A 19,004-nucleotide genomic window follows, 5' to 3' on the forward strand; every position below is an offset into this window, starting at 1 on the left:
AGTGTCAGGAAGCTTATCATCTGGGTTACAACTACATACACACCATCTTCAATTTTTATGCGCTCCTGCCATTTTCCTTTTTTGTAGGCATGAAGCAACAAATCCTTCATAAATCTCCAGTGTTTGGTGGTTTATAGTTCTCCTCAAATCAGAGTCTTTCATCTGACTGTGTGCTTTATATCCCAAGAAGGCAGCACCAGAGCCTTCCCACAGGGAAATCTGACTGAAATTATCAGCCTTCTGAAAGGTGGTAAGCTACATATGACCTCTTTCAAATAAAACAATAACTCGACATCTGCGCTCCATGTGGAACTGGCATTTGCCCACCTATTTCCACCTACCATTCAAGGAAGCCTCTTCAGCCATCAGTTTAACTCAGCATCAGCCCTTGAGCTTTCACTGCCTCATCCTGCAGCTCCCTCCTTTTCCAATCAGTCAGCTTATGAAGGTGCAGTCCCAGAGGTATTTCCCAGCACTAGTTCTTCCAGCAGCAACATGTGCTCCCAGCTGCAGCTTCATGCACTCCAGCTCATGAGCCAGCGAGCCGGATCATAAGGATGCCCTGCTTCTCTTCTGACTACAGCTGACATCACCTTGGTTCCTGTCCAGTTCTTCCTGAGCTTCTTACTGCTTCTCTCCTAAGTCACAGAACTGAACTGCTCTCTCACGGTCCAATTGGGACTGGACCAGAGACATCTGCTTTAACAAAGGCAAACCAACACACCGTGCCTACATAATTTTTAATGCTATCTACAGATGTACACATGTATCAAAATACATAGGCACATATATGTTCTTATTGTTTGCTTTATTTGCATTCTCTTCTCCTCTAATCGACAGGGATGGATTTTTTCCCTATAATTACTTTTCATTATGTTCATTTTTTTTTTTTATGTTGAAGTGACCTTCTGCAAACGCTATTACTGGATTCAGGATTCCTACCTGTGCCTGCCAATCATTTATCACAGCTCCACAGGGCAGGTTCAATTCCAGCCTTTACACAGCCCATATGAAAGTATATCCATTTAATATTATGCCTCTATCTTTCTTCCACATTTCCTTTTTTAACTGCGGCATGTCCCAATGACTATGCTTTACTAAACAGTTTCCCTGATAAAACTAGTGCACAGATTCATCACTCACAGGACAGCATTTTCACAAATAGCCTGTATTTATTAGTCAACATTCATCTAAGACCTCAGGTTACTTGAAATAAGACAGAAGAGTCAATACATATGTGCACAGAGATGCTTCGGATACTTCTGTATGCCAAGTCCAGGAATTCATCTTTCATAGCACAGGGTAGCCCAGATCATGAAATAAAGCGGTATCACAGCTTCAGATTGCTTTGCAGATTTAGCAGTTTGGGGGTGTGGTAGATGCTCAGATCCTACTCTTATTCACCCCTTAAGCCAGATCTGATGTACACACTTAGTCTTCTGAAAAATTCTAAACCATCTCTTGTGGATAGCACCTATCAAGCATCTCCTTCAGGACCAGTGGAATTTAACTGTATCATGTTAAGACCACCTACTTGCTAAATACCTGAAAAGGGAATTAACTCTCCACCTTCATAAGCTTCTACCTTAGAACAGAAAATCCTTAAGAACTACTAACTCTAATCCTAAATTCAGCAAGGAGGTTAAAATAATAGTCACCTCTTCACTCCTATCAGCTGTCGATCTGCACAGGAGATATTTTCCACTCTGAGGTGGAGAAAGATGGCACAGTCATGAAAGGTCAATGCACAAAGACAAAGGGATACCTGAGTTGAAGTCCACACACACAGCTGCCGCAGTAAGAGGTGGAGTGATTTTCTTCCTTAAAACTGCTACTGTATTTGTGTTGGCTCTCCTAAGACTCAGGGAGCCAAAGCACAGTAAGAGAGGGAAAGCTGGTGAGAATTAACTGGAAAAAAAAACTTTGCAAGAACTTTGCACTGAGAACAGAAGATGGATCTAAAGAAGTAGGGTGGAAAGACTCTGGAGTATTTGTAGAGTAGAAGGAAACAAGGAAGAGTGCACATGTAGAAATAAAACTGTGAGTGTATTAGTAGCAGAATCCTTGTAGGAGACAGATGTTGGGCAAGTAAACTCATTCTGTTTCGTAACCACTAACTTCACCTAAGCAGATAATAGTGAGGATCCATAGCTCTCTGCAGCTAGTACAGCGACAAGACAAAACCGGGATACATGTTCCATCCCACTTCTTTCTACCCACCCAAAGTTTACAGCCTCCAAACCAGCCTGCCTCAGAACCTTGATGGGACTAGAAAATGTATTGGAAGACAGGCTATTTTCCTCTCATTACTGACCTGCTGAGCGGTCACGGAGAAGAGGCAGCACTCAGATGGGGACAAGACATCTAAACCAGAGGAGATGGGGAAGACATGTAAAGACCCTCTCTGTGGCCAACCAGGGCAACAGACAAAAGACCTGTGAGAGCTCCACTGGAGCCATTTAGCCACATTATCTTCCTGCGCTAGCACACATAGAAGCAACACAGCTGGAACAACGAAACGGTTTTGTTGAGTGCCAAAGTTAAGTCCAGGGATGTAATTGTACTGCCAGGTTAGGAGAGATTTGCTCTTTGCAAGTCTTGCTTTGGAAGCTGAGCTGCCATAATACAGAAGAATGGGAAGAGGAAGAGGGAGACAGTGGAATATGGATCAAAAGGCTGCTCTGGGATGAAAAATAACCTCGAGAGCACTGGGAGAAAAGTGGAAGATTGTTATCCTTGGCTGCATTTGCTGTCAGTGAGCTGACAAAACCCCCAAAATAAAAGGTGCCAAGGTAAGTCAAAGAGTGCTTCTCTGCCAGTCTCTTGTCTCAGATGACTCTGCTCAGAAGACTACACTGGAAACGGCTTCCCTTGACATTAGACGCAATTTTAGTTTTATAAAAAGTAAATTCTACTCTGCTCTGCAGGCTGGAGTTCACTCTATGCTACTCTAGTTCAGCACTCCCTTCTGTCTGAAGAAGCTGCAGCATGCAGAAAGAGGAGAAAATGACTTAGCAGAGCCAGACCATCTCCACTGGCCTCTTTTAGCCTGAGAAAAAAGGGAAGACCACTATTTTAAAACCTATCTCCCCCAACCTGGCACTGCAGCAGGGCACGGCTATCAATTGACTAACACCCCAACGGAATGCTCAGCAGCAGGAGAAGGCTCTTGGGTATCAACTCCTGCAGCCTCAGCCCTGGGCTAGCAGCACACATCACTGGCTGAGAGCTCCAAATGCCGGATCCTGCCATTGCATCCATCCATCCCAAATGCTAACGTTATGGGTGAAGTGGGAGACAGGAGGAAAAATACCACCTTTCTAAAGCAGAATTTTATTAAGACAGCCAAGTTCATTGCACCCAGTTGTGTCAGAATACCTCACAGTTAAGATATTACCACCACAAGATGTAGCCAGGTATCAGAAAATGCAGGTACCAAGGGCCTGTACAAATGCACAAGGAATGCCAGCCAGTGCCTCAAAGGCCATATCATACCATGTCATCTTTCTTAATTCACTACTACTGCAGAAGCAGCAAAATTTAAAAAAACAGAATCCTATTATTCTGTTACCTGGGCTTTAAAATAAAATGTTCTAAGACATAAAGCTCTTCTCTTTTCTCATATACATTTAATTTGCAATGATTGACAAAACATACCCTCATAATCCAACCACAGGCACTAATTAGTCCAGATCCTTGGCCATCTCAGAAAAGAAGCCAGACACCAGTTGACTCTTTAAAAAAAACAAAAAAACAACAACAACAACAAAACTTGCCTCTGGAAGCTGCTCTTCCCAAAACAGATGACTCATATCAATACCACACAGAAAGCTCATGTTCTCAGTCTCAGAATTTCTCTTTTCCTTTACAGAAGCACAGATGTAGCTTTGGACAGCCCAGACAGTACCTTTCACCAGCCCTGAATTCCCCTCACAAAAATACTTTGGTGGTCATACAGGGGCTTCAGGAACACGTGGGGACACGAGTGCGGAGAAGGCGCAGTTGGTAGCCCAGTGTCTCTGTCCGGTAGCTGGCGTTGCGATGTGCAGTGTCTCCACTGCTGGGCTCCACAGGCAAAATGCTTGTGCCGGGGACAATCAGACCCACTGCAGACCCAGACCATGTTCTAAGTAGCTTCGGTCTTACTACTCTGGCCAGATCAGGGACAGAAACCTGACACAACTTGAAAAAGCTTCAAGCCCAAAGGCAGCCTTAGTATCTGAAACTTACTGTTCCCCACCACCCCGTCATCATCAGTTGACCCAACCAAACATACTACCACACCTTAGAAAACCACACTGTGCTTGATCTTTGAAGAGAAAGGAATACTGAACCAAACGTACCTCAGCTGGTTCCCAGGAGAAGTTATTCTTGAAGTTTCACGGCAGCCTACTAGCAAATCCTACGATATCCAGGACACCCTCAGCTGTAAGAGATATTACCTACCAGCCTGCGCTCTACAGAGTCATTTACATCAGACAGGAATGCATAAGAGGAAGTGGTCAGATAACTACTTCCCATCCACCAAGTTCAGTTCTTTCTTAACACCTCCTGTAATTAGTTTCTCTCATTTACCAAGCACTCCAGTAATTTCTCTGAACTTGCCAAAGGAAGCTTACTGTGCTCCACACCTGGTAGGAAGGACTTAGCTTCCCCGTGGAGCCTGGGAAGCACAACCAGAAAAGAAAAAAACATGGCCCTGCCACTCTTTATAGAAAGGAGGACAGAATGGAGGCAAACCCTGTGATGTTCTGGAGGCTCATGCAACTGCAGAGGCCTTTTCACTGCAGGGCAATTCACCTGACTTCATTCTGTCCAACTGTAATCTAACGCTTTATCCAGTTACTGTGTAATTGTCCTTTTGTGTTTACACAGAATGGCCTTAGCCAGGGGTGACAGAAGCGTCCTGCCCAGCTAGTGACCTGTCACACAGCTCCAGGACAGCACAGGGTTTTTCCAGAGTCAGACTATCTTCTATCTGGGTCTTTCTGCCCAGCTGTTCATTTCAGGTGCCCTTAACTCCTGACTCATGTTTTCAGTTTATCCTACAGTTTCCTGAAGATAAAAGATAAAGATATACTCTAAAATACTGCTTGTTATTTTAGGAGACAGTTGTTAGTTAAGCAGTGAGGAGCTCTGTGCAGGCACAGAGCTCTCACTAAAATTGACTGAAACGTGCCCTTACTGGGGCACACTTGTTCTTTGAGATGCAGCCTGCAGTAATCTGCCTCACACCGTTACTGCAGCACAATGGCGTTCTAACAAGTGGATTATTTGCATGACACAGTTTTAGCAGCTTTTGAATTTCATATAAACTTTCCCTCTCACTATGTACATATATCCAAATTCATTCATGGACTTCAGGCACATAACGACACCTTAGATATAAGCTTTGTCTCTGCAGCCTCTCATTGGTAGTTAAGTAGAGCCTGGGATGTCAGCTAGAGATGGATATCCTGTAGACAAGAGCAGAGCCTACACATTCCTGATGGTACCATTGCTGCACCTTTCCCATACCTCCTTAAAGGTGTTTAAAGCATGTAGAACCCTGATTTATCCACCTCAGTTAAACACCAGAGGTTACATAGGATAACTCCAGGTCTTATAAGTTTTTTTAGTCTATCTTATTTTCTTTCTGGGCAACAATAGGTACCTCATGCTTCTGGGCAAAGTGCCCACTGAACAAACATGTCAGTTCTCTTGTGTGTGTTGGGAATTATCTCGTGACAAGACAAAGATGGAATTCCTCAGTTTCAAATTTGAGCAGTTTGATCCTGCTCACATTGGCTAACAGGGAAAATAATTTTTAAAAAAAGAAAAAAATACTCTCCAAAAAACCCAAACCCTAAATTCTTTTTAAATCATCTTTAAAATCTGCTCAACAAATACAGCATCAGGTGGCCCACAGCAAATGGAACCAGAGCAGCAGCATATGTTGTCCCTGCTTATGTAAAATGCTTACGAGCTGTCATTTTGGTGCCTGAATCATGCATCCGCTATTGACAGTCCTGGAGGCATACCTTCTGGTCATCTCGTCCGTTCCTTTCTGGAGGTACGCGTACCTGCAGCACGTAAGGACTTTTATGACAGTCAGTGGGTATCTAAGCAATACACTGTCAGTAGGATGAGTAAGAATATAAGTTCTTATCACCCACCATGACTAAACCAACCTGAATATGCTTCCATTATATAACTAATCTTTATACACACAACAATAAGCCTGCCACATCACACACATGCCAAACAGCAAGAATTCCACTAATTTGCACAACAGTTTATAGCAATGCCAAGGTGCTCAAAACAGCTACCCAGACATTTCCCAAGCATGCTCTCTGTGCTTAGACCAATACTAACTTAGAACCTACATCGTACCTACGCTGTAGCTAACCAGCTTGCTTTGCTGTATCTTCCTTGTCTCTCAGAGTTCTCACAACTGCAATGATACACAGAGTTAACTGAAATGCTGCATATGCAGAGGTAACTTTTAAACACAGGTGCCCAGCCAAGGCAGTAGTTATGTGTGGATGACAGACACAAGTTGTTCTAGCAGCACACATCCGCTCCTGAAAACACACAAGAATTGGAGGGTGACTTTTGATACCCCATGCTGGTAACAGTTTTCTAAGGTATTTCTCACTTTAAGCCTTAAGTCACTCTCAGTCACATGAACGTAGACACTCTGACAGCACATTACAAGGTATGAAGTTTTGCACTGTAGCTGTAGCACTGACAGATCCTCCTTCCTTCTCTGACTGGGTCTATGATGATCAGCATACAAACACAGGGAGCTCCTTCTGCTGCCTGGAAGCAGCTCCCTTTCAGCAGCCCTCTCCCATCATCCTCCCTGGTGGAGCCACAGAGTGTGAAAAATTCCACGAGTCTGATTAAGAGCATAGGAGTTATCAAGTGGCAGAGGCTTTAGAAGACTGGGATGAAGTCTTGGAGATTGGACCACACATCAGAGGATGCTGCAAGGAAGTGAAGCTCTGTTGCAGAGCTGCAGAAAGGCTCAGCACTTAAGAAGTATGGGATGCTGGAGATCCAACTCAATACTTCTCATTCTGGGAGTACAACTAAAGCGCCATGTACAATATTGTAGCTCTCCCAGAGCAATTCTAGAAGACATTGAGATCTCTACAATGAAGGGTGGGAAAAAAAGGAGAGAAGCAAGAAGCATCCGGGACTCAGATGGAGAAGCAAAAGGACATTCCTAAGTCAATGCCAAGGTGGACACATGGACTGGGTTGTCACGAGGCTGTGCTGCCTCATGAAGCAATATGCAAACTGATGCAAGTCGTGCAGCGGTCCCAAGGGAGACGCAAAAGGCTAAATAGTACTGTGTAGCAACACAGGACTCGCGAAACCTCAGTTTTGTTACTAGGTTTGCTAGGATCTGAGGCATGACCTTGGATGAGTCACCCCATCTTCCTGTGCCTCTGGCTGCTACCTGGCTAATTAGACCAAACTATTTGGTGCAAGAGCTGCATCTAGCTACAGATTAGCGTGGCAGGTAGCACGAGTGGTCATTGACACGGCCAAAAGCCATGCAACACTACTGGAATACGGAGAGCACCTGCAGCCAGCCGCCTGCAGAAGCACTGAATTCACACCGAGTTAAAAAGGCTGCATGACTAGGTGGCTCTCAGCACCAGCCTCGTTTGCTCAATCATCTGTGTCACGTGGATTCCTGAATTTACCAGAGATTTTTTTTCTAGGGAGCCTGAAGGTGCATCTCTGAGCCAGATACACGCATTTGTATTTAACAGCATCCTCAATAAGCTGCTCCGTACAGCAGTTGAGTGAGTAATTAAAGGAAATGTTGCTGCAGTAAAGCTCCTCATCAGCAACTTAATTAGCATTCTGAAAATAATTAACATTCCTTTCTACAAAGGGAACAGATGACCAATTACATCCATCCAACAAGGAAAACAAATGCTCAAGGTAAGGGAGCTCTGTTCAGGGGGTGAGCACGAGAAACATCCAGTAGCAGAGGAGGCACTAATGCCTGTGACTCATGAGGAATGGCCTGTGCAGGTGGGCAGGCAGGACTGGGATGTGTCTGATGTGTACATCCTCGCTAAGGTGCTCTTTCCTCTGCCTCTATGACCTGCTGATCATACCGAAAAATTCTGCACTCCAACATCTCTTGAAAGCCAGATTTAAATACTCTCAAATTCAACCACTTAATCGCATACATCACTCTCCATATGCAAGAATTCCCCAAAAGGTCATATACTTGACTATTAAAACACTCCCAAAATTCTTATTAAAATAAATGATGACTTTATGTCACATGCAGCTTATTTCTGTTTTCTGCAGGAACAGCTGAGGTTACACGAAGTATGAAGTACACCTGCCCAAGTTTCACAGGGTGGTACTGAGATCAGTTAGCACGCTGAAAGAGTTAGGTATATGTTTCTTGATCAGTGCTCGTTTGAGATCAGTGTAGATGAGCAGAGAGTCACAGATGCATGTACACATGAGAAGAAAGCAAAGGACAGAGGTCAGCACATCACTGACTGGTACAACAAGAACTGTGGTACAGTCACAGTATTATCACACGTATTGTTACGGCACAGGACAACAGAAAGGAAAAATAAGCCATGATAGAGCCAAGCTTCCTGACATCCACGTATTCAGGTAACGTGACGAACATAATAAATAACAGACTGGCAGTTGCATTTTTCAGCCGATTCTATGTTTGATATACATTTATACTTCCCTGGCAGAAGAGTTGAATGCTCATAGCCTTCAACTATGATTGCAGTGAGGCAAAGCTCAGCCGTACAAAAGCTTCCACAGTTCATCACTATGGAAACCACAAATCCACCGCCTGCTCTGTTTGTCTACTTCTTTCTCCAATTTAAAAAGTATTTTTCCAGTCTATCCTCTTCTCACTGCTGCCCAGACCACAGGCGGACAAATGCTTTTTACCTGCTTCAGGAACAGCCCTTTCTTTCTTCAGAACCCCCTTTGGGGAGGGGCCCCACATCTCTCAGCCCAGCTGGGCAGACTTCCCCCAGGATGCTTCCACCGCTTCTTTCAAAGAGAGCTCTTCAAACTCAGCCTGGGATTTCATCTTTGTTTCCCATCCATGACTTCCCTCAGCTTCTGGACTAGGACAACTCCAAAGGTGGGTCACTCTTGGGGCAAATTAAGGCAACTTGCTGAAATCAGAAGCTGAAAACTGTTCTGGATGCGAGTTATTGTGTCTTGATTGAAATGCCTTTAAGTTTCCTTCCTGAGAGCTTATATTTGTGGAAGAGCATTTGAACTGCTCTCAAAATGAGGTAGGGGACATTACAAGTCAGCTCTAAGTTCAAGGGTTGAACTTTTCCTTTAAGAAGCCCATCATTTCTGTAGAAGCTGCTAGTTACAGGTACCTTTACCCACACTAAAAGTGTAAATACCTCTCAGCAAAAGCCTAATAGCCAAGACCAAATCTGGAAGATGCAGAAGGAAAATGGGGAAAAATATTCAAAACTCTGCAGTATGGTATACATGTTGCAGCCTAGGTATGTGACATGGCTGAAGGAATCTTCATACCAACAAGCCAGAGGGAAAAAGCAAAAGAGAGTAGAAACCCCTCCACATCTGTGTATTTTGCGCTTAAGAACAACCTCTGAATGAACCTTCAGCGAAGCTTTCTCTCACCCTGAGCTCCCAATGCACCTCTTACCAGAGCTCAGAGCAGTCCGTGCTATGAGAAGAGAATTTAGCCTCTGCAGTTTCATAAATTCTTGGCACCTCTCAGCTTCGGCTGCCAACAAGGTTTCTAACTACTATGCAGACAAATGACCACTAGTAAATGAGTTGAGAAAAAAAACACCACATATTTTACAGAAGTTCCCAAACAGCCATTTAAACATTATCTTTTTCACTACGGTGCTCCAAATGGAAAGAAAAATCCTAGCTGTGCTCTGAAGACTTACAGCAGATGACCCCCTTACCACCTTTCGCAAAACAGGCCAGAGCAGTCGGTGCTTCCACCTTGGTTCTGACTCATTTCCTCCACCTCACAGACAATTCCAGGCTGCTATTAGTGGACACATCCCAGTTTTGTCGGTGCTACTTGAGTTCCTACCAACAGCCCACAGGATGATCAAAGGTTACTTCTGTGTCCTCAAGGATGTCACAACAGTGCACAAGCCAGTTTTGTGGAGGGCAAGGCGAGCAGAGTGCTGATCACAGCCTGCAGGGTCATGTCCCCGTGGCTGTGGAAGCAGATCTGTCTCCATCCCCGGCAGACAGCATCCTGAACAGCCTGAGTGGATGGAACATACAGGAGGCACTGGAGGAATGAATTATTCATAGTCTTGTTCTGCTGCCAGTGGATCTATGTTTTCTTGTGCCCATGCGGCACTCAGTTTTTGTTTTAACAGTAATAGGAGACGTCTGCGCATCCTTTGATGGCTCTTGAGGGCATGCGATAAGCAGCATTTGCTCTACTCACAGCAATAGTACCATACACCACAGCGCTTGCCAGACACAGCTTTCTTCAGAAGTACTCAGAGCTGCATCGTTGACAAAACGGCTGGATTCATTCCAGGGCTCAGTCCAGCAGCAGCAACCTTCCCGGGAAGCTGCTGACACTTGCTTTGTCATAACCTTGCAGCACTGGCCGGAGCCTTACCGCTCAGTAGATGACGTGTTTTGACCAACTGAAGCCCCGTGTTCAGCTGCACAACCAGCAGCACAAACACACCCAGAGCCCGAGGCAGCAGCTGACCCCTCACCGTGAGCATTGCCACGGTTCAGCCTGCTGCTTTCCTTCAGCAGCTGACTTGGTCAGCTCCCCAGTTGAGAGATGGCAATGAGACCCCTGAGGCAGAGGACAGGCTGAGGGAGGCAGGTGCTACACAAGTCTGCACGTGTAGGTGGTACATGTGGAGAATTCAAAGCGAGCTCCCAGTCAGAGATAGAGCACTGTGCACGACCTACCATGAAGCCTCATCCACAACACAGAAAACAAGACTGTAGCTTGAACTGCTGCAAGCCGTATCAGAGCACCAGTGCTTAGCCCCCTGTTAGGGCACCACACCACGTACCGCAGACTCGCAGAGCACTCTGAAAAGGCTGCAGGGTCTGGAGACTGTCATCGTGGTCCCGCAGTGTCTAGTCCATCTGCCAGCATCAATGTAAAGCTTTGCTCCAGGTTTTAAATCACCTTCCGATTTGATAGCATTTTACATCCACTCTACGCAAGTGTAGCGGGCTGCAACAGATAGAGGCAAGCTGAGCCTGAGAAGATTAGCAGAGTAGCACGTTGGTGAATCAGGTGCAGAGACTGCACTGCTTGTCACGGCCAGGAATAGACTGCACATCATCTGACTCACACCTGTGCTTCTACCAGCAGAGAGATCAACCCTCCGCTCTTTACCTACTGCTCTCCTTTAGTTCAGAGACGCTGTTCCACTGTCCTGATTGTTTTAACTGCCTGAGGCAGTGCGTGTGTGAGGTTTTAAAGAGACAATAACACTGGAATAAGTTTGGCAATACAAATTACGAGCGATCAAAACAACGTGACACAAAGCAGAATGAAATCAAGGGCAATGTGTGCAGACAGCGACCTTATTTACACCTCTGGGAAGCAATTCAGAGATTGAACCAGTGGAAATAACTTCACCTCTTGACCATCACTCATCCACTCTACACATTTGAATTTTAAAGGTCACATTTACAAACCACTCACCTCTGTGCTCGGAGAACTGCTCTGATTTTCTGCTCTAGAGCCCACTCCCTACGCTTTCAGTCCCCAGCTCTTACCTCTTCTGGGGAGGAATCCTGGAGCTCTCCCGCTTCTGGGTCCCGCTTTGCTCCTGGCTCACAGCATCCGCAGAGCAGCCAGGTTGTCTCCAGCAGGTCCAGGCCGCTTCAGACGCCTGCCGCTTCCGAGCCCGCTGCGTGTGACCAACAGCTAATACGCCGACCAGACAGCCTTCCTAGAGCAAAGCAGTACAGTTTTATTTTAACGGAGCGCAGTCTAAGAGGCTTTAGGCACTGAAAGAGCTAGGTGTGTGAAGAGCTTAGCTCCAGTACACGGGGTGCGGGAGGCCTGACCCCTGCAGAGCCCCAGGTGGGTGCCTGTACCTGCCCCTCGCCCGGGCTGGCTCCTGGCAGCTGCCTCTCCTCTGCCCGGGCTGGGTCTTTCCGCTCTTCACTGTCCTTCTGGATCCCAGCCACAGCAAACACCGGGGCAACTTCACTGGAGCCAGTGACAACAGGTTCCTCACTGCTACCATCTCAGCGAAGGTCTCAGTTAACCCTTGAAGGGTCTACCAGAAAACGTTCTCTCTATATATTTTTCTTCGACAATCAACCAATTTTTTTTTTTTAAGTAAGCTGCTGACTCCTTTTCATCCCAATTCTCCTTCTCCTAACATTGCCTCCCCATCTCCCCCACCTCCTCGCTTCTCCCAGCATCTCTTATTTCTTCGTCTCTCCCCCCCCACCCCATGCCTTCACATAGGCAGGTCCCCGCCACTGCCCCCCACCCCAGCCGTTTTGGGGGACACGTGCGCTGCTGCTTCTCCCCTGCTCTGGCGAGGAGACCGCCTTTCGCCTCTGCATCAGGCTCAGGCAGCGAGCAGAGCCCGCGAGCGTCTCCATCTCTTCAAGCACTGATATTTAGGATGCCACGCTCCTGGTTTTCACATAAGTCACACCTTGAGGTGCCAGTTCCAACACAAAAATATCCGGCATCGTACTAGCTTCAGCCTCACAGATCTTACACTCGGAGGGCTTGTCTATACATAGACGTTTTCTGGATTAATCGCATGTGAAGACGTTACAGAGCAGGAACATTTACGTGCCAGACTGTGTAACAAATGGGATCTTCACATTATCCTGATGAATCTCAGAGTGTTTGAGCACCTAAATCCAACAGCAATTCAAGAGAAACAAAACATTTTCTCTTAAAAAAATAAAAAAACCCACTGTTTTTATTTAGATAACACTGAACTACAAAAACATTCCAATTAAAAACGCAGATTGAATAACTAATCCTCCCCCAACAAAACCTTCCCACCAAGATTAACGGAGTGATGAATAGCATAAAACCACTAATTAAATCAATGTAACATGGGTATTATAGAGACACATTTAGTGCTTTCTGCATACGCGCTGATTCTTGCATCTACTTTGGAGCCTCTCTCACCATGAGCAATAGTTGCTATTTTAACAGCCAGGTATTTGTACATCAAATTGGAAAAGAACTTTGTTGTTAACCAGCTCTGGTTTAAATTGCTCGAAACTAAATGTTCCCATAAATGATTTGCACGTATGCTACTTTCATTGTATGTGTTTTGTCACAGTTGGGTATAGGTTTCTGCTGAACTATTCATCAGACACATGTAAACAACATTTCAAGGAGTATTTCCAAGAAACGCTTTTTATAGAATACTGGGAGCTCTTTTTACATAGTCAGATCTATTTGTCTGCAAATTGATTTTAAAAGAGTGAAGAACAACACGCTACCAGACACACAACCACACCGCACTCCCGACTCCTTCAATGCACACACCTGAGCACTAGAAAGTGCGCTATTGCATCTAACCCACGGGCTGTGCCTCGGGGCCACCTGGTTTGCTTCTTTGTTCAGATAAGAAACAGATCCCATCTCCTATCGCAGATGATAAACTGTCACGGATACACCCCACTGTCTGCCACAAGGCTGAACACACTCTGGAAAAAGCAAAAGCAACATTTTCAAAGGGGTATATTTATTGCCAGCTGAGCTCAACGTATCACAGTTCGAGGGCTCCCTCCTGTCTCAAAGGCTTGGCGTGGAAGAAGAGGGACAGAGCGGGGCCGAGCAGGCCCTCTCGCAGGAGGACGTTGCGGATGCCTCACCAGAACCCACCTACATAAGGCTGCTGTTCCCCAGAGGCTTCAACCAGCCTAACTTTGGGATAACGCTGTCCTGCTCTGCACCTTGCTGCACAATTCAGCCCCTTCACTGGCACCCACGCGGTGCCACAGTGACCCGGACCAAGGAACGTGCCATCCATTTGACTACTACCCCCCCAAAAAGCTGGTAGTACTCAGCCGTATCACTTCCCAGGTTTGGCTCACGGGCCACCACCCAGCAGGAAGAAATTCCTTTTTTTGAGAAGAAAAACAGAAGGAAGCCTTCCGTTTCTAGGAGCTCAAAACGCTTGAGAAACCATAGTTTTAGTTTCTCGCATATCTACACTTGAAAGAAAATAAACATCGAGGAAACTCTTCATTAGCAAATACTACATCGTAACACATGAGCAGAGAGGTGGAGCTGAAGGTAAAGGCTTGATTTCAAAATCTAAAATCCACAGATTCAGGCTTCCTTGTCAGTTCCTGCACTTTAGTACAGCTAGGCAATAGCACTCATCAAATGAGAATGATGGAGATGAAATTCCTGACTGCGAAATGGTTACTTGCATGTTCCTTCAACTATCTACTTATGCTTTTTCCTGATTTCCAAAGTGCTCCAAAGAAGAAAGCTCAGGTCCACGCAACTACCTGGTGATGAAAATGAACATTTCCACCAACAGAGAAGCCACTGAGCAGCATTGTGGCTCAATTTATCTAGGCTTCTCCTGGGGAGAAAGTGCCAGGTTTGGAAATAGAAAGCAAGCATCTGTCTTCTCAGAAACTCACCCCGCTCTGGCACAGCTTACATGGAGCATGATACAGGTGTCACTGCCAACTGGACTCCCAACACGCCCTTCCTTCCCCAACGCCTTTCGATCAGGGCTTTCGAACCCACACACAGACCAGCTGGGATCTGAATATTTCAGCACCCCAAACACGGGAGGTGTGGCTGAGCCTCCTTCCCAAGAGGAGGGAAGAAATAAAAACCACAGAAAAGAAATAAAAACTGCAGCCATAACTCGGGCATGCCACCACTGCACCATCCCCACCTCCCCAAGAGGAAATTCCTCTTCTGGAAGAGGAGCAGCAACAACAAGGTTCCAAAACCAACTCTCTAAAGCAGGATTTCCTGAGAAAAACAAAGTATCTGGAAGGTTAGGGGAATACTTTCGCAAATACCTCTACAGCAGTCCACTGTTTCTACTAAAGGCTTCTGGCAAAGCCTCGAGGAGCACATCAGACCCCCAGTTTCCTATTTTCCTCTTAAAAGCCCTGCCACCACCCAAGAGCTGAAGAGGCACAGGCAGGTGCTGGCACCCACACGCACCTCCAGTATCTGCAAATGCTTCTGTGGCCATTTATCACCAAAAAGCAGAAACGGGCCTGGAATAACTGCCAAGAGCCTTTATTTCTTGTTGTTGTTATCCTGCAATCTGTCTTTAAAAAAAAAAAAAAAAAAGAAAAAGAAAAAAAAAGTCAGGTTTCATACACACACACACACTCCCCTGTGCTGGTAGCTCTGTCTCGTACTATTAGAGTCTCACTGACTGTTTCCCCACATACACCTCACTGCTGATGTTCCCTCCATTCCTTCCCTGCTACAGCAGTGAAAACGAACCAGCTGGCTTTACACATGGGTTCTCGTGCATTGCCACAGCTCTCAGTACTTTGGGGCAAACGGGTCTCTGTGTTTAAGGTTTCCTCACAGCTTGCCACATATCCCTGCCACGTACCTCTTAGCATGAATCTCTCACCCTTTTCCTTATCATGTTCCCAGGGATGAGCTATGGTCTACTTCCCACAAGCTGGTGAAATCCCGTGGGACAGAAGGTTATTTACTTATATACACTTAGATAAACTTCATTACCTTGAAGAGCTCAGCAAACATTTTTTCCTGTTGATTTCAGGTTCTGTGAAGTTTTTTCTTCTAAAACTGGGGTTAAACCTGACCTTGCAGGATGGCAGTTGAGCAGGAGGAGAGTTAAAAGGAGCAACTCTCACAAAACTCCACCTACACTTGCTTTATGAAGAAGTACAGAACACATTACATCATGAAAGCAAAGTCACTGGCTTTTTGGTAATTGAAGGCAGGGTACTGTCGCCTAGCAACTTATCTGATTACCATTTTTTCAAGTATCACATGCATACTTAGATATGTTGCATAATGTCTCACTTTCAGGGTTCCTAACCTAACAAGAAAAAAGCTACCGCAAGTAATGCCCCTAGCCTCTTTTCTGGCGAAAGAGAAAGTTCAAGGTGGTAGCTCAAGAACTGGTCAAAACACTAATATTCCTGAATTTTACTCAGGAATTTTCCTGGCTTGCAGAATGTGCTTATACAAGCATTTTATTTTATCTACTTGTCTGCAAAATGACACTAATAATACCAGCCTCACAGAGAGGCACTGAAAATTCATTAAGAACAGAGAGATTCTCAGAAGGATGCCACGGAAGTGCTGGTGTTAGCACTTCCAGCTTTTAGTACTCCAAACGTTGCTAAGCCCTGGTCCAAAGCACAGCAAATGTTAATCATTGTCCTGACATTGTCCACTCCTTGTTTCCCAAACAGCGATCTCATACCATGAGAACTACATTTCTCTCATCAGAATCTGGCACTTTGTACGTCTGGTATGTAGCTGGGAAAAGAAAAAAGAAAAAAACGAACCTCCCCCCCGCTCCATGGTAGCATACCCTACCTTGGAATTGGACTACTAGGCATTATTGCAGCTCTTAGGGCTCCTACCGTGAAAATCAGAGGTGAATCAGAACATGTACATACATTATGTTTTTAGATAAGAATACGTGCTACTTATTGACCTGCTCTTTGAAGAACTAGTTACGCTCCAGCTAATCTATGGAAGAATAGAGCCTTTAGCTGCCTTCATGGTGAGCACTAATACCTCATGATACAAACATCAAACCGAGGAATTGTTTCCTAAAGGATATAATCAGCTAAGAGCTGACTTGCACCCTAAGGATCGACCTTTTGAGTATCCACGAGTTATATGCCAATATAACATAACAAATTGTCAGCTTTATATATGCACCTCTGTTTTCCATTTTGCACAGAAAGTGGATGGCTCAGCTGCCTGGGACGCTGCTGATAGGATATAGCCCCTGTCAGCTCAGGTGACTGAAGATGATGGTTTAGAAACCTCCATCTATCTCCAGTATCTCACCTCCACGTAAAGCATTAACTGGCAATGGAAAACCCCAAGCAAGGACAGCCAACATCTATATTGCTAAAGAATCATTACCTTACCTTCGCAGCAGCTCCTCTCTTCCTGGTAGACTTTAAAGCAATTTTATGAACTGTGCCCTACATCCTGTGGTTCTTGTGCAAGTCCACTACCAATTGAAGGCTTATTTTCGAGATCTACCTTGGAAAGAACTGCTGGATCAAAATAAACCAAATCACACGGCACCTATCATGCCACTAGGGGAAACTACATACACATGTTGAAAACACCAGAAAGCACAAAAAAATTCTTCTTCTTCTTCCAGTAGTTACTGGAAACATCCTTACCATCAGCCTCAACCGATACAAAACCCGAGGGAAACACGTTGGCCAAAGAACATCCCGCAGGTTACGCATACCTACCTTGGTGAGGTTAGCCGAAGAGGAGGCTGCCAGACACCACTCCCATCAGGCACACCGCCACACGCAGCGAGGAACCAGCCTACCTAGAGCTCTGTATAGACGCGATCCAGCCAGAATCTCTTAGCCAAGATTAGGCTGGTGGAGCTGACTGAGTCTGGCCATTTTCTGTGCGAGCACTCCAGCTGAAAACAAACCAAGCCAGGCTCCCCGAACCCTGCAGGCACTTTGGAGTACGCAGCTATCCATGCTAAGGAGGGAGCCTCCGCCTTCACAAATACTTCATCACGCCCCCAGCACAGCACGGTGCCTCGCAGAAGTCCTTTGTAAAGGCTACCGTCAATACCCCGAGCACCTGAGAGGCAAGGGGCAGCCGGGAAGGAGCCACACCACAGCTCCACCAGCTCATGCTATCAACACTTATCTAACGACTGCTAGCGCTTGGATCTTATGCAATGAAAGCAAGGCAGCACACATTTGCAGTGGAGAAGATTCCCTCTGTAATCTAATCCAGCTTTGACGGAAGGCTGCGAGGGTGGAGGGGGTTGAAACAAGGTTGAGGCAAACCTTGTGTGCTGGCGCTAATAAAGATCTAAAACAAAATGAAGCCAATAAAACGCTTCTCTCTTTTACATGCACTAATAACTAGACACCTCTGAACTAGTAACCAAAAGGCTCTCATTCAGATATGCCTACAAACACATTTCTAAAGCAGTCCAGCTTTCATTTAGCCTACAGAGATGCATTAAAAAGCAGCGTACACCTGCAAATAAATAGAATTTACGTTTGTTTCAGCTGGCCTGTGAAGGGCATGGGCTTTGGCTTGCACCAGACATTATTGGGTGTATCATTTACAACCAGGAATGTAGCGCTCTGACTGACCAGAAAGAGCACCTTGTTCTCAATTGGCACAGATGTTGGTAATCTTCCTGCGGAGCCAGAGCCTTTGCCCAGCCTGGCTTTCTTTCAGCACTCTTTCTGGTTGGCTGCACAAGCACCTTCACCTAAGAGCTCGGAAACCATCTGGATACTCCTGCTTCACGTGTCGTCACAGAAACGTGAAAAACCAGCCGCATTTATTTCTGATGTACAAGGACATCAGCCCTCCGCTCCCCTGCCCAGCCTGCTCAGAGCCTGCAGAGCTAACAGCAAGCAACGCGGGCAGGCAGTCAAGTCACCAGAGGGTATTAAAATACATACAGGAAGCAGATCTGAGAAGTAAATGGGGATCATTTACAAACCCCTACCAATCATAGCCACAAACAGGTACCACCTTTCACGTAGGAAAACATTAGCTCCCTAGATGACGAATCTTCTTACAGAAGAAGTAAGGAAAAATACCCTACCTCACCTTTTGAAACAGGCAGATTTGTTTCGAAAGCGACCTCCCATTCGTGCTGGTCAACTTCACTTCTCACCCCAGATCCCGCAGAGGAACACCGCCGTTGGACGTTGCTTCACCCACAGCAGCACAGGAGCACCCAGGCCAGGAGGGACCACATTGCTGTTGGCGCAGGGGTCACTTCCCACCTTCAGTGCCTGCCTTCAGCATCTGAAAA

At 45.7% G+C, this 19,004-nt stretch overlaps 1 protein-coding gene across 13 annotated transcripts in view; it reads right to left on the reverse strand.

Annotated features, from left to right (window-relative positions):
• Nucleotides 1–19,004, reverse strand: part of TMEM229B (transmembrane protein 229B) — a 36,961-nt gene that overhangs the window by 12,248 nt on the left and 5,709 nt on the right. For 5 of the 13 annotated variants that reach the window (XM_040558565.1, XM_040558557.1, XM_040558563.1 and 2 more), the window contains one exon: nucleotides 11,767–11,942. The gene's annotated coding sequence lies outside the window, so the exon portion shown is untranslated. The other 8 variants (XM_040558558.1, XM_040558555.1, XM_040558554.1 and 5 more) reach the window with 8 other exon arrangements.

This window comes from Cygnus olor, chromosome 5 (assembly GCF_009769625.2).
Source record: "Cygnus olor isolate bCygOlo1 chromosome 5, bCygOlo1.pri.v2, whole genome shotgun sequence".
Classification (NCBI taxonomy): Eukaryota; Metazoa; Chordata; class Aves; order Anseriformes; family Anatidae; genus Cygnus; species Cygnus olor.